The 15,425-nt window shown below is 43.9% G+C and overlaps 1 protein-coding gene across 3 annotated transcripts in view; it reads left to right on the plus strand.

The window, feature by feature from the left end:
* The window catches only part of RNF43 (ring finger protein 43), a 320,896-nt gene that overhangs the window by 55,858 nt on the left and 249,613 nt on the right, over nt 1–15,425 (plus strand). The gene's annotated exons all lie outside the window — the stretch shown is intronic.

Raw genomic sequence — 15,425 nt, forward strand, 5'->3', positions numbered from 1 at the left:
AAATATCACAAGGTGAATTTATGGATCCGGTCAAATCAAGCAGGCCAGCCGGCTCTTCTGAACCCTGTCCACCACAAATCTTCAAAAACATTCTTTTAACTACCTAGGCTGCCACACCAGTAAGATGAATCCTCAATTTTTTAACTATGGGAATCTTTCCTAAAGACCTTAAAAAGGCATATACTTGCCCATTATTAAAGGAAACAAAACTGGACCTGTATGATCCCAACAACTACAGACTGATTGCAAATGGGCCTTTCATGGGCAAACTGATAGAAAGAGCAGCATTCACACAGATGTCATAATATATTGAAGAGAACACCATACTTTCAGACTACCAAACAGGATTCCGATCAGGAAGAGGCACAGAATCTGCCCTCATCGCCATCTGGGATTACCCTAAAAACAAAATAGAGTGGGACGGGGTCCCTGCACTACTTCTCTCGGACCTCTCAGTTGCCTTCCACACAGTTGACCATGACATTCTAATACAAAGACTCTACAAAGCTGGCATAAAGGAGACTGCTCTCGACTAGATCACATCCTACGTTCAAAACAGAACAAATATCATCTATTCTCCTGCTTTCTCATCCAAACTGTACTTCACGAAAGCAGGGGTCACTCAAGGCTCTATCATCTTACCCATGCTTTTCAACATTAAGGCCCTCATTCCGACTTTGGCGAGCGGCGGTAGCCGGCCGCCTGGCGGGAACCGCCAATCGGCTGCCATGCGGCCAAAAGAGCGCTGCCGGCATTCCACCATTCCCGCTGGGCCGGCGGGAATGAGGCCGCAACACAGAAGCCGGCTCCGAATGGAGCCGGCGGTGTTGCGGCCGTGCGACGGGCGCAGTTGCACCCGTCGCGCTTTTCACTGTCTGCTAGGCAGACAGTGAAAAGCTGTCCGGGGCCCTGTTAGGGGACCCCTGCACTGCCCATGCCAGTGCACTGCATGGGCAGTGCAGGGGCCCCCAGGGGCCCCAGGACACCCCTTACCACCAGCCTCTTCCTGGCGGTGAAAACTGCCAGAAAGAGGCTGGCGGTAAGGGGGTCAGAATCCCCAGGGCAGCGCTGTCCTGGCGGATTCGCCCAGCCGGGGCAAAAACGGCGGGAAAACGCCGACCCCGGTTTTCCGACCGCGGCTCTACCGCCGCGGTTAGAATGGGCTTGGAAGCACCGCCAGCCTGTTGGCGGTGCTTCCGTCATTCTGCGCCCTCGCGGTCCAAGACCGCCAGGGTCAGAATGACCCCCTAAGTCATTACAGACAATTATCAATGAATTTCAGCTCACATGCAACATCTATGCAGATGACACACAAATAAGCCGGAAAGCCCCAAATACATTGGATACTCAAAAATCTTCATTTGCCTCAGAGCCATTGATCAGTGGATGACATAGAACTATCTCAAATTAGATGCTTCCAAAACCGAAATAATCACATGTGGCGATTGGAAAAATGATGACCCATCCTTCATCTGACGATCTGGGACCACCTCCGAAAGTATGTTAGGAAGTAAGAAACCTTGAAATTATCATGGACTCCACATTATCAATGAATGCCCTAGTGGAAGATGAGCAAGATTAGGCTTCATTAGTATGAAAACTCTTTGATGGGCTTTCCTATACTTGGGATTTCCACACAATGACAAGGCTGCTATCTCTCTTGTATTGTCTAAACTGGAATATGCCAATGGCCTCTATCATGGATCATCTTTCTCAACTATAAAGACTACAACGGATTCAGAACTCTGCTGCCAGACTACTCCTCTGCAAAGCCATAAGCCCACATCTCCCCTGCCTTGAGGGCCCTACATTGGTTACCAGTTGAAAGAAGATCCACCTTCAAGTTATTTTATATCACCCACAAAGCAATTCATGTAACAGGACCGTTTTTCATGAAGAGTAAATTCACCAAAAACATTCAACAAAGGAACCTTTGCTCCATATTGGCACCTCGCCTCAAAATCCCAACCATACAAGATAAAACATAGGTGCTACATCTTTCTCTGTTCAAGCAGCCAAATTATGGAATTCATTACCCCCAAACCTAAGATCCACAGATACCTATCTTATCTTCAGAAGGCTACTCAAGAGTTGGCTCTTTCCTACATAACCACCATACTCAAACACTAATGTAAAGCATATCCCTGTGTATGTAAACATTTATATTTTGATTAAATGTATGCATTTAGAGACATATATTTCTTTGTAAAATATGTATAATTGTTTTTTAAAATATATACATATTCTTTAGGTCTACTTAGCAAATGTATATATTACTTATGTTTTATATATATATATATATATATATATATATATATATATATATATATATATATATATATATATATATATATATTTTATGTTTAACATGTATATATGTCACTGTATAGTTTTCATATACATTATTTGAGTAAGATGCTTATGGGTTTCTGTTTTATCTATCACAATATGTAAATATTATCATAGCTTTCCTATCTACAAGTGCTGAACTATTGAAATATTGAGAAAAAGAAAAATATGTATAAAAATACATAAATAAATTAACTTAAAGTACAGCAACACTTGAAAGTCTGAGTTTACAAAATACAGCTTTAAATCTTGATATATTACCTGCCTTAAACATGCATACCCTCTCTATGTACTTATGTATCTATATGTTTATTACTTTACTCCTAGTGTAGAAAACATGGTTAGACTCTCTCCAATGCATTACTCTATGTCTCACCCTATACCTCTCTCAATATACAGGGAGTGCAGAATTATTAGGCAAATGAGTATTTTGACCACATCATCCTCTTTATGCATGTTGTTTTACTCCAAGCTGTATAGGCTCGAAAGCCTACTACCAATTAAGCATATTAGGGGATGTGCATCTCTGTAATGAGAAGGGGTGTGGTCTAATGACATCAACACCCTATATCAGGTGTGCATAATTATTAGGCAACTTCCTTTCCTTTGGCAAAATGGGTCAAAAGAAGGACTTGACAGGCTCAGAAAAGTCAAAAATAGTGAGATATCTTGCAGAGGGATGCAGCACTCTTAAAATTGCAAAGCTTCTGAAGCGTGATCATCGAACAATCAAGCGTTTCATTCAAAATAGTCAACAGGGTCGCAAGAAGCGTGTGGAAAAACCAAGGCGCAAAATAACTGCCCATGAACTGAGAAAAGTCAAGCGTGCAACTGCCACGATGCCACTTGCCACCAGTTTGGCCATATTTCAGAGCTGCAACATCACTGGAGTGCCCAAAAGCACAAGGTGTGCAATACTCAGAGACATGGCCAAGGTAAGAAAGGCTGAAAGACGACCACCACTGAACAAGACACACAAGCTGAAACGTCAAGACTGGGCCAAGAAATATCTCAAGACTGATTTTTCTAAGGTTTTATGGACTGATGAAATGAGAGTGAGTCTTGATGGGCCAGATGGATGGGCCCGTGGCTGGATTGGTAAAGGGCAGAGAGCTCCAGTCCGACTCAGACGCCAGCAAGGTGGAGGTGGAGTACTGGTTTGGGCTGGTATCATCAAAGATGAGCTTGTGGGGCCTTTTCGGGTTGAGGATGGAGTCAAGCTCAACTCCCAGTCCTACTGCCAGTTCCTGGAAGACACCTTCTTCAAGCAGTGGTACAGGAAGAAGCCGGCATCCTTCAAGAAAAACATGATTTTCATGCAGGGCAATGCTCCATCACACGCGTCCAAGTACTCCACAGCGTGGCTGGCAAGAAAGGGTATAAAAGAAGGAAATCTAATGACATGGCCTCCTTGTTCACCTGATCTGAACCCCATTGAGAACCTGTGGTCCATCATCAAATGTGAGATTTACAAGGAGGGAAAACAGTACACCTCTCTGAACAGTGTCTGGGAGGCTGTGGTTGCTGCTGCACGCAATGTTGATGGTGAACAGATCAAAACACTGACAGAATCCATGGATGGCAGGCTTTTGAGTGTCCTTGCAAAGAAAGGTGGCTATATTGGTCACTGATTTGTTTTTGTTTTGTTTTTGAATGTTCGAAATGTATATTTGTGAATGTTGAGATGTTATATTGGTTTCACTGGTAATAATAAATAATTGAAATGGGTATATATTTGTTTTTTGTTAAGTTGCCTAATAATTATGCACAGTAATAGTCACCTGCACACACAGATATCCCCCTAACATAGCTAAAACTAAAAACAAACTAAAAACTACTTCCAAAAATATTCAGCTTTGATATTAATGAGTTTTTTGGGTTCATTGAGAACATGGTTGTTGTTCAATAATAAAATTAATCCTCAAAAATACAATTTGCCTAATAATTCTGCACTCCCTGTATCCTCTACTTCCACTGTCTGACTCATCCCAAACCTCATTCTACTACTATGGTTCCTAAAACAACCATTTTTAGACTTGTCCCTCCTCTAGCCCTCCTTGGATCATCCCAAACCTCATTTTACCATGATCCCCCAAACAACCCTTTCTAAATTCTTCTCCCATGCAACCCTCCTTTGAGTCATCCCAAACCTTAGTTTACTACTATGATCTCCCTAATCCATTTCTCTCCTCCAGCTCTCATTTTACTCGCCTCAAACGTCATCTTAGTACTATGATCTCTCACATAACACTTTCTAGACTCTTCCCTTCTCTACCCCACTGTTATCTTATTTCAGTCCAACTAACAGACTCGCAGGTCCACCTAAAAAAATAACTCATATTTCCCTATACTAATCCACCACTAATCCTTTTTGAGTAGCGTGCTACGTGCCGAAAAGAGCTTCAGCACCTCGTCGGGGGTAGTAAGTGCTATATAAATATAATTAGAATGGGTTGGATGGGTAACTAGTGTTGCGGTTGGATTTAGCAATCTCCACTGAACTACTGACATTTTGAGTTTGCTAGTACTTAAGTACTGAATTGGTGTTCCTGCTCTCTAAGTACCCCATTGTAACATTCTGAGTCCTTTTTAAAGGGGTGAGCATCTCTCTGACAAACTAATACAGAAAACTGTGAATAAAGATACCATTAATCTACAATATCAACAAAAAAATTCAGACAGGCAAACAAATGGCTCTGTGCAGTGATGCTCCAGGAACCTGAGATTTTAACTGCCCTTTTTAGGGTCAAGCACGCAAAGCGCTCTGTCCCGGGTGTAATTTCTCTAGGGGCTTTTAACCACGTCCATGTCATGCCCATCAGTTTGGTTGGGTAGTGGGCTTCCCTTTAAAAAAATCGGTTGATTTCATTAGTGAAAGGCATGCACATGTCAAGCCTTTCCGGTGTTTAGACCTTCTCAAGCGCACCAGCCAACTACTGAAAACATACAAGGCTGGATGTTTTCCGTATGGTTTCTGGACTACGTTTTCTTTTTATTTCATAGGAGCGAGATCTCGCTGGGCAGTAACCGAGCGCTTTGCATGACATCGACCCTGTTACATGGATAATTAAACTTTTGCTGGTTACATGGATAATTGCACTTTTGCCAATATGTTTCACTGCAAGCTAACTTCTGTTCCTTTTTGTGTGTCTGCTTCACACTCATGTCAGCTGTGGGCTTGCTTATGTGAAACAGTTTTACTTTTCAGTTTATGTGGCAAGAAAAGTCTGCTTAGAAGTTTAAAAAACGCTAATGACTCTAGCAAATGCGAGACCCATTGCATTGCAAATGCTTGTTCATGATGCTTTCTCAAGAGAGAAGAAAACACATGCTTAGCTCTGAGGAAAGTACACAGCGTTGTATTCCAGCCTCTCAGATCTGGTAGCTACAGATGTTTGAACTTAAACAAAAACATGTAATTCAGGGCTGCTCCAGGATTCGGCACACCTTTAAGGCTCCCTACAGTTTAAAGTGGTTTGGGTGGTAATTCTTCTGTTCAAGTATTGTAGGTATTTGATATAGCACACACCTAGTCCCATGGCACAGTGTAGCACTTTGCAGGTAACATAATTATTATAGTTGGAACATCTTCAACAGGAGGTGCTGCACACAAACAATCTAGTGTGTGGTGCTTGCTTGATACCAGATTGCATTAAACCATGGTGTTAATAGGAAATTCACTGAGGCAGCACACTATGCAGGTTTTATTTGTAAATACATTTACATATAAATACGTTTGAAATGTGTGGCAAGAAAGGGTGAAGTAGTATCTAAACAAATGTGGCGTTTTTTGATCAAGAGATGATCCAAGATTTACAGTTCGGGTTTCTAAGGTCCAAGCAGGTCAGCAGCATTGTCACTAGACAACATCTCCTGTTCTCTAGTGTTTCTGTAGTGGCTGTAGATCAGAGTTCCTCAATCTGTGGGGTGAAATCCCCAGAGGGGGCATGGAGTCCTGGGCAGGGGGCACGACCCATCGCTAAGATATTTGAGCTGAACTTTGATTCAGTGAGTCTCCTGTGCTGTGAAACGAATAATGCACAAACAGGTCACGGCGCCTGTTTCCTGAATGGAATATGGCTATGAGTTAATCTGAACATGTAAAGGATGCTTTGGAGCAAGTACTGGCTGTAATTGGCCTAATCACTCGAAACTTTGTGAAGATAAACATTTATTCATTTTGAGTGGTAGTGCAAAGAGTTAATAACTGTGCTATGAAATGTGTGCTTTTAATTGTAATTGTATTTACATGGCGCTTACTTCACCTGGAGGTGTTGAAGGAACAGCTATTAAAAAACATGGTATTGCATGGGCTCTGTATTACTTAAATCTACATTTTGGAAGCACCGGCTTATCTTAAATCTTTTTTGTAAAGGCCTATCTCATACTGTGTGTCATGCAAGTATAAAATAATGCCTTCAATATTCACAGTGCTTTCTGTCATGGGCTGTGACCTCGTGGCACTAAAAATACACAAGTCACTATGCACCACTGAACCAACCAAGATTTATTTCTGTTGCTCTCCGGCTACACACAGACCTCTGCAGTGCATTAACTAATAGAGGTTTCATAATGCACTACAGAGCAGAGTAACAAACTTCTTTTATTTTACATTTAAGCTGGATGTTATTTTATATTTAGCCACTTGATGGTAGAAGATCTACAAAAACTTACAGAATATTTTGGGGCTTATTTATGAGAGGCTTGCGCCAACGAAGCATCACTTTTTTTGATGCTCCAGTGGCACAAACCTCTCAATCATACCTATGGGGTGATGCAAAGCCACCCTTAAAGATAAGGAGTAAGGCAAAGCAGTGCAGGCCGCTGTGTTACCTTACTTTCTGTCAGAGAGGCTTTCCATGGGTGTTGTGGTGGGTGTTCCCACGCAACACCCATAGATTTTGACGCTGCCACATATTTACAAAATCATGTAAACTGGAGCAGTGCTAAAACCTTACGCCTCCCCAGAACAAGCAAAATGAGGAGAAATGTTTTCATTTCTCATTGGCTTTTCCACTTTCCATGTGTGTTGCATTCTTCAGCACATATAGGAAGAGAAAAATGCCTCTCCGGATTGCTTTTGTGCAGGAAGGTGTCCCCTCATGCACAAAAACAATTCTACCATATTTTGGTGCTAGCCAGCAGTTTTTGCACCAGCACAGGAGGAAAAGACAGGAATGTACTGTATCACGGTCTATCCCTGCCCTTTTATATTGGCATAGGGCAGTGTAGCAAGAAGACTTGCGACACTGCCCTACGCCTATTCCTCATAAATGAGGACATTTGTTTTTAGCCACACCTTTGGCCACGCCCCCACACTCACTGACCTTTGGTTCGCTAAACACTGTTTAATATTATTTCCTCATCGTAAAAATGATTTGCCCTGGAAATTGGGGACGTCTATGATTGTTGATGATGAGGAGTACCCTGCTGTATTCATTTTTGTCAGGAGGGGGTCCTTACACTTAAACATTTTTGAGAGGAGGTCCCAGCATAAAAACGTTTGAAGACTTCTGCTGTAGTTGGATTATTTGCTCTTTAAGTTCTGACAACGAAACCCGATAATGCCCCTGTGGGCGACAATAGGTTGATGGTACTTACTCTAGTCCAAAGCATCTTTGATGATGCTCCCTGTATTAAAATTCATTGGTGCCCTCTGTGTCCTGGAGAGTGCATAAATGAAATTATTGTCATTTGGGGACATTTATATTACAACTCCTAAAAAAGAATCCAAGGCTAACACGTGATTTTAGTCACTAGCCTTCAAGATCACACAGGTCACTGGGTTATCATGCAGCCTAAGCAGATGTGCCTTTTATAATACTAAATGGTTTTTATATAGAGCTGCACATCACATTTCTGACGCGTTTTCCATGATGGCTATGGATTACATTTACAATATGTGAAATAAAGTATGACTGGAACATAGCTTTCCTAGGTACCAGAGGGTGCAGATGTCCTCATTTGCAGATGTTGGTAGAAATTGCCTTATTCTTATTTAGTATTGTACACACATTTTTATGACAGTTTTGTACTGGGAATTTTCAGTTCACTAGAGGGCACCCAGGTAATTGACGTTGCATGCTTGTGATGGTGCCTCTCTGCTGGAATCATCTCCCACCAGCAATGGTGGTTGGAGACCAGGTGGTCCTGCCCTTTTCTTTGGAATGGACCTGATTTCTGTGCAATATTTGGACATCTATTTATTTTTGGCCAAGTTTTTAGTAATGGATTTCGACAGTGTTTTGGAGATTTTTGTTTCTGGCTTATTGAGTGGATGTGAGTTGATTGCTACTTCACAGTTGAGAAGCAAGTTGAATGATACCCGTCTATTTAGATGTCATTCATGTGGCCTGTAGGAAGTTGGCTCTGTATGTACTATTTCAAAGTAAGAAATAGCATGCACAGAGTCCAAGGGTTCCCCTTAGAGGTAAGATAGTGACAAAAAGAGATAATTCTAATGCTCTATTTTGTGGTAGTGTGGTCGAGCAGTAGGGATATCAGAGGGTGGCGTTAAGCATTTGTTATACACACACAGGCAATAAATGAGGAACACACACTCAAAGACAATTCCAGGCCAATAGGTTTTTATATAGAAAAATATATTTTCTTAGTTTATTTTAAGAACCACAAGTTCAAGATTTACAAACAATACTTTAAATGAAAGGTATTTCACTCAGGTATCTTAGGAACTTTGAATTATCACAATAGCATTGGAAGTTTTGGAAAACAAATGGAAATAATCTATTTTAAAAGTGGACACAGTGCAAAAATCAACAGTTCCTGGGGGAGGTAAGTAAATGTTAAGTTCACACGTAAGTAAAACACCTACAGGGTTCAAAGTTGGGTCCAAGGTAGCCCTCTGTTGGGGGTTCAAGGCATCCCCAAAGTTACCACACCAGCAGCTCAGGGCCAGTCAGGTGCAGAGGTCAAAGTGGTGCCCAAAACACATAGGCTTCAATGGAAATAGGGGTGCCCCGGTTCCAGTCTGCCAGCAGGTAAGTACCCGCGACTTCGGAGGGCAGACCGGGGGGTTTTGTAGGGCACCGGGAAGGGACACAAGAAGGCACAGAAAGTACACCCTCAGCGGCACAGGGGCGGCCGGGTGCAGAGTGCAAACAGGCGTCGGGTTTTCAATAGAAATCAATGGGGAGACCCGGGGGTCTCTTCAACGATGCAGGCAGGCACAGGGGGGGCTCCTTGGGGTAGCCACCACCTGGGCTAGGCAGAGAGTCGCCTGGGGGTCGCTCCTGCACTGGAGTTCGGTTCCTTCAGGTCCTGGGGGCTGCGGGTGCAGTGTGGTTTCCAGGCGTCGGGTTCCTTGAAGCAGGCAGTCGCGGTCAGGGGGAGCCTCTGGATTTCCTCTGCAGGCGTCGCTGTGGGGACTTAGGGGGGGTAAAATCTGGCTACTCACGGGCTCGCAGTCGACGGGGAGTCCTCCCTGTAGTGTTGGTTTTCCGCAGGTCGAGCCGGGAGCGTCGGTGCAGAGTGGAAAGTCTCACGCTTCCGGCGGGAAACGTGTGGTCTTTAAAGGTTCCTTCTTTGTTGCAAAGTTGCAGGTTTGTTGAACAGGGCTGTTGTTCTCGGGAGCTTCTTGGTCCTTTTAGATGCAGGGTAGTCCTCTGAGGCTTCAGAGGTCGCTGGACCCTGTGGGATGTGTCGCTGTTGCAGTTTTTCTCGAAGTGGGGAGACAGGCCGTTAGGGCTGGGACCAAAGCAGTTGTCGTCTCCGTCTTCTCTGCAGGGCTTCAGGTCAGCAGTCCTTCTTCTTCTTAGGTTGCAGGAATCTATCTTCCTCGGTTCTGGAAGCCCCTAAATACTCCATTTAGGGGTGTGTTTAGGTCTGGGAGGATAGTAGCCAATGGCTACTAGCCCTGAGGGTGGCTGCACCCTCTTTGTGCCTCCTCCCTGTGGGGAGGGGGGCACATCCCTAATCTTATTGGGGGAATCCTCCATCTGCAAGATGGAGGATTTCTAAAAGTCAGAGTCACCTCAGCTCAGGACACCTTAGGGGCTGTCCTGACTGGGGAGTGACTCCTCCTTGTTTTTCTCATTATCTCCTCCAGCCTTGCCGCCAAAAGTGGGGGCAGTGGCTGGAGGGGCAGGCATCTCCACTAGCTGGGATGCCCTGTGGCGCTGTAACAAAGGGGATGAGCCTTTGAGGCTCACCACCAGGTGTTACTGCTCCTGCAGGGGGAGGTGAGAAGCACCTCCACCCAGTACAGGCTTTGTTCCTGGCCACAGAGTGACAAAGGCACTCTCCCCATGTGGCCAACAACATGTCTGGTGTGTGGCAGGCTGACAAAACTAGTCAGCCCACACTGGAAGTCGGGTATGTTTTCAGGGGGCACCTCTAAGACGCCCTCTGGGTGTATTTCACAATAAAATGTACACTGGCATCAGTGTGCATTTATTGTGCTGAGAAGTTTGATACCAAACTTTCCAGTTTCCAGTGTAGCCATTATGGCCATTATGGTGCTGTGGAGTTCGTGTTTGACAGACTCCCATACCATATACTCTTATGGCTACCCTGCACTTACAATGTCTAAGGTTTTGCTTAGACACTGTAGGGGCATAGTGTTCATGCACCTATGCCCTCACCTGTGGTATAGTGCACCCTCCCTTTGGGCTGTAAGGCCTGCTAGAGGGGTGACTTATCTATGCCATAGGCAGTGTGAGGTTGGCATGGCACTCTGAGGGGAGTGCCATGTCGACTTAGTCATTTTCCCCCCACCAGCACACACAAGCTGGCAAGCAGTGTGCATGTGCTGAGTGAGGGGTCCCCAGGGTGGCATAAGACATGCAGCCCCTAGAGACCTTCCCTGGCATCAGGGTACTTGGTACCAGGGGTACCAGTTACAAGGGACTTACCTGTGTGCCAGGGTTGTGTCAATTGTGGAGACAAAGGTACAGGTTAGGGAAAGAACACTGGTGCTGGGGCCTGGTTAGCAGGCCTCAGCACACTTTCAAATCATAACTTGGCATCAGCAAAGGCAAAAAGTAACCATGCCAAGGAGGCATTTCCTTACATGGCCCTAGTGGTTAGTTGGCCTCTGTGTCGTGTCCTTCATTAGCTTCTATCTTGGTATTAGAAGTGAATTTTGATTATGCCCAAGATTATAAGTTTAACACTACTCTGCTGGTTGAAATGGGTTGAACTGTGCATCTGTTCTTGCCCCAGCGCTTAGAAATGAGTTGTAGTGTGGTCGTCTGGTTCGAGTATGAGTAGGCCCTAGCCATTGGAGGTGGGTTTGTGGTTTGCTGTTGATGATTGGTTGTTGTGCACCACAGTGAGATTTATTGTGCCAGTTGAGCACATAAATGGGCAATGCGGTCTATTACAGCACGTTTTTTTTTTTGTGAATCTGTCATGATTGGTGATGAGTGGAAAGCAATCTTTCTTATTGTTACCATTTCTTTTAGAGTGACAACTGTGGTTTTCTATTAGCCTTAGTTTCAGCGCGTTTTCCTAGCTTTTTTCAGCTTTAGCAACCAAATTAATTTTGAGTGGTTTCTAGTCTGAAGAAACGTAACCGTGTTCCCTAGCCTGACTGTACTTTTCGAACTGAATGAAAGAAAGGAAAGAACAATAGGAAATATGAAGTCTTAGCTCATATTGAGTGTATCTGCTTGCGGCGTAAACCCATGTAATGGTGGGATTTATCTTCATTACTGTACTTTATTTACTACGACTGTCCTCCTCCTGCTCCTAAATACTTTGGTTGAAGCCCTCTAGTACTTTGACCTTGTTACAATAAGTAGTATCTGTTTTTTTTTTTTTCACAGCCTGTAAGTCCTGTTGTGTATTGCTGTTACTATCTAATGTATGGCTGTGCTTTGGCCTCCAATCTTTTGCTGCACCTTTGCTTCATTTGTTTACATTACAGAGTGGACCTCACATCTCCCTGCTCTCTTCCTGTATTGGAGTTTCAAAATTAATGTAAAGTAGAAACTAGTGCTTGATGCCACATTAAGGAGTAAGGCACATTGGGAGACAATGCTAACAGGATATAAAGACGATACTCATCGGAGCAAGAATAAAGGGCTGAGAGAATATCAATATATTAGACACCAAAGACATTGACTCTTACACATACATAATGCAAGATACGCGTCGGCAGCAACAGAAGCTCAGTCTAGCAGAGAGTAATGAGTAGAACTCAGAAACAACTTTGTCTTGAAAAAGAGATTGTAGATTTACGTAACACAGTGAGTCGGAGAACGGTCCTATGAAATCTGTGCAAATAAGAGGCCTGCTCAATGCATGGCATTACAGATATCGTAGACAATATAAGGTGGTGGTATAATTCATTGGGAGAGGTAATTTCAGATTTATTTTTGTTAATTGTAATTACCCCAGCTGCTAAGCTAATAAGGTTTATTATAGGTTGTTAGTACCTAAATGATTCCCTGTGAACAGTGCTGAGGGTTAGCTACATTTTATCTATCAAAACTTAGCTACATGTTATCTATCAAAATAATGTGGGTCATTCCAACTTCGGCGGGCGGCGGAGGCCGCCCGCCAAAGTTCCCCTGCCAGAAGACCGCACCGCGGTCAAATGACCGCGGCGGTCATTCTGACTTTCCCGCTGGGCGGGCGGGCGGGCGACCGCCAAAAGGCCGCCCGCCCGCCCAGCGGGAAAGACCTAGCAACGATGAAGCCGGCTCCGAATGGAGCCGGCGGAGTTGCTGGGGTGCGACGGGTGCAGTGGCACCCGTCGCGATTTTCAGTGTCTGCTAAGCAGACACTGAAAATCATTATGGGGCCCTGTTAGGGGGCCCCTGCACTGCCCATGGCAGTGGCATGGGCAGTGCAGGGGCCCCCAGGGGCCCCACGACACCCGTTCCCGCCATCCTGTTCCTGGCGGAAAGAACCGCCAGGAACAGGATGGCGGGAAGGGGGTCGGAATCCCCCATGGGGGATTCCTATGGCCAGGGGAAAACCGGCGGAAAACGCCGGTTTCCCTTTTCTGACCGCGGCTTTACCGCCACGGTCAGAATTGGCCAGGAAGCACCGCCAGCCTGTTGGCGGTGCTTCCGCAGTCGTTGGACGCCAGGGTCAGAATGACCCCCAATGTGCTTACAATAAAAGTTTACTCATCACATTTGTGGAAAGGAGTAATTTGTGTGTTTTGTTTCAATTAATCATATAATAGAACTAGCATTGGCAAAGTCAGTAGGTCTCACCTATGCAAGAGCTACTGACTTTGCCATGTGTTTTAGCCATGCCGTACACTAGTGTGGCTGCTGTTCAGCATGACTAAAAAGTTAGTGGTGTAGAAGAGTGTGTCTTGGAGTGGAAGAGAGTGGTGGTAGAATGTCCTAGATTAGAGTGGCATTTCATAGAGTGGAGTAAACTAGCACAGAGGGAGTAGTGTGGAGTAGAGTGGCATAGAGTGTCGTAGAGAGGAGTGGCATGGAGTAGAGTGTTGTATAGTGGCATAAAGTGGAATGGCGTAAAGTGAAGTGGCTTTGAGTGATGTAGATTGGAGGGGCGTGGAGTGGAGTGTCATAGAGTTTTGTGGAGTGTTGTAGTGTGGTGAAGTGGCTTAAAGTGGACAGGTATAGAGTGGTGTAGAATGGAGTGGCATAGGGTGGAGTGCTGTAGAGTTGCCTGGAATGAAAAGGCGTAGAGTAGAGTGGAGAGGCATGGAGTGGAGTAAATTGGCATAAAGTGGAGTAGAGTGGCCTACAGTGAAGTAGACTACAGTGGAGAGGAGTGGCGTAGCACGCAGTGGGATAGAGTTGAGTAACGTGGACTGTCGTAGAGTGGAGTAGGGTAAAATGGAGTATTCATGGAGTGGTTGTTCACTGCTGTTAAAGATAAAATATTTTCAATTGAAATGACCATTACATTTGCACAGAGTTTTACTGATCAAACTTTACAGGGCACAAACGATAAAGTGTGTAAATTGCATCACCAAATGTATTTATTTGTTTTGATGGTATTAAAATATTTGTTTCAACCACACTTCTAAATTAAAAAAAAAAATCATGCTTGATTTGTGCTTTCCTAGTTCTGATATATTTGTACAGTTCATTTACAGACATTGAAATGTTGTTGCGTGCTAGGAAAAAACTTTCCTTTCCCATTCCCAGTATCTAACAAGATTGTCACATAAATCGTCTCACTCTGAAGTCAGTGAAAGAAAAGTAAACACCAAGCTCCCTCGAAAGATAGAGCCTCACATTTGACCTCTTTCTTTGAAAGCACAGCAAATGTGACTAGATAAGAACAAAATTTAAAGGCTTGTTTACAGAAAGCCAGCAGTAGTGGAAAAATTTAAGGAGCGATGGTAAACAGGCTGTGATCCACGGGAGTCAGGCCAAAACAAATAAAGCCCTCAAATAGAAAGCATGCAATGTGATTTAAAGGTAACATTAAACAATGGGCGGAATTAATTCCCAGGGGAGCTTTCAGAATGTCCTCAAGAAAAGTATCTTGGCAACCAGACAGCTGTACTTTCTGGAAGGACTCAACCTAAAAATAAGGATTAGTCAAAGGACTATCTGATAGACCATTGCAGAAAAACACAGTTTTATCGGTGGGAGTTGTGACAAGACTTGTTTAGTGTAATGTACAATTTAAAACAGAAATGCGTCTAGTTCTAAAAACGCTGACTGCTTTTATTGCAGTATGTAGAACACTCTGTCAGTAAATCTTTACCAGTATTCTTCTGCCTTGTTCTTTACATTTTGGAACATCCAATGTGTGTGTACGGTATATTAATGTTTTAATATGTATAGGGGCTTTATCAGAACTAAAGTGGACAAGCTCCGAATGTATGCAGACGATCAGTCTCTTATGTAAAGTAGTTTGAAATGATGCGCTAATGCAGGAAATTGGGAGAGAGGTTAGACTGTCGAGAAAATTATTTGGATTTGAAATCGTATTCTATTTGAATTACATGTAAGAATATCCAAGCCCTGTAGCTGTTGTAGGAGGACGGTGCAAGCAGAAAGGCTGGAGTGTTATACTTCTACGTGCATGATGATTTTATCTAAAAGTCTAGAATTTCTTGGAGCATCAACGTAAAATGCCCCCGTTCTACCTCCCAACACCCACCAACAACAACA

The sequence above is a fragment of the Pleurodeles waltl genome, chromosome 3_2, assembly GCF_031143425.1.
Source record: "Pleurodeles waltl isolate 20211129_DDA chromosome 3_2, aPleWal1.hap1.20221129, whole genome shotgun sequence".
Classification (NCBI taxonomy): domain Eukaryota; kingdom Metazoa; phylum Chordata; class Amphibia; order Caudata; family Salamandridae; genus Pleurodeles; species Pleurodeles waltl.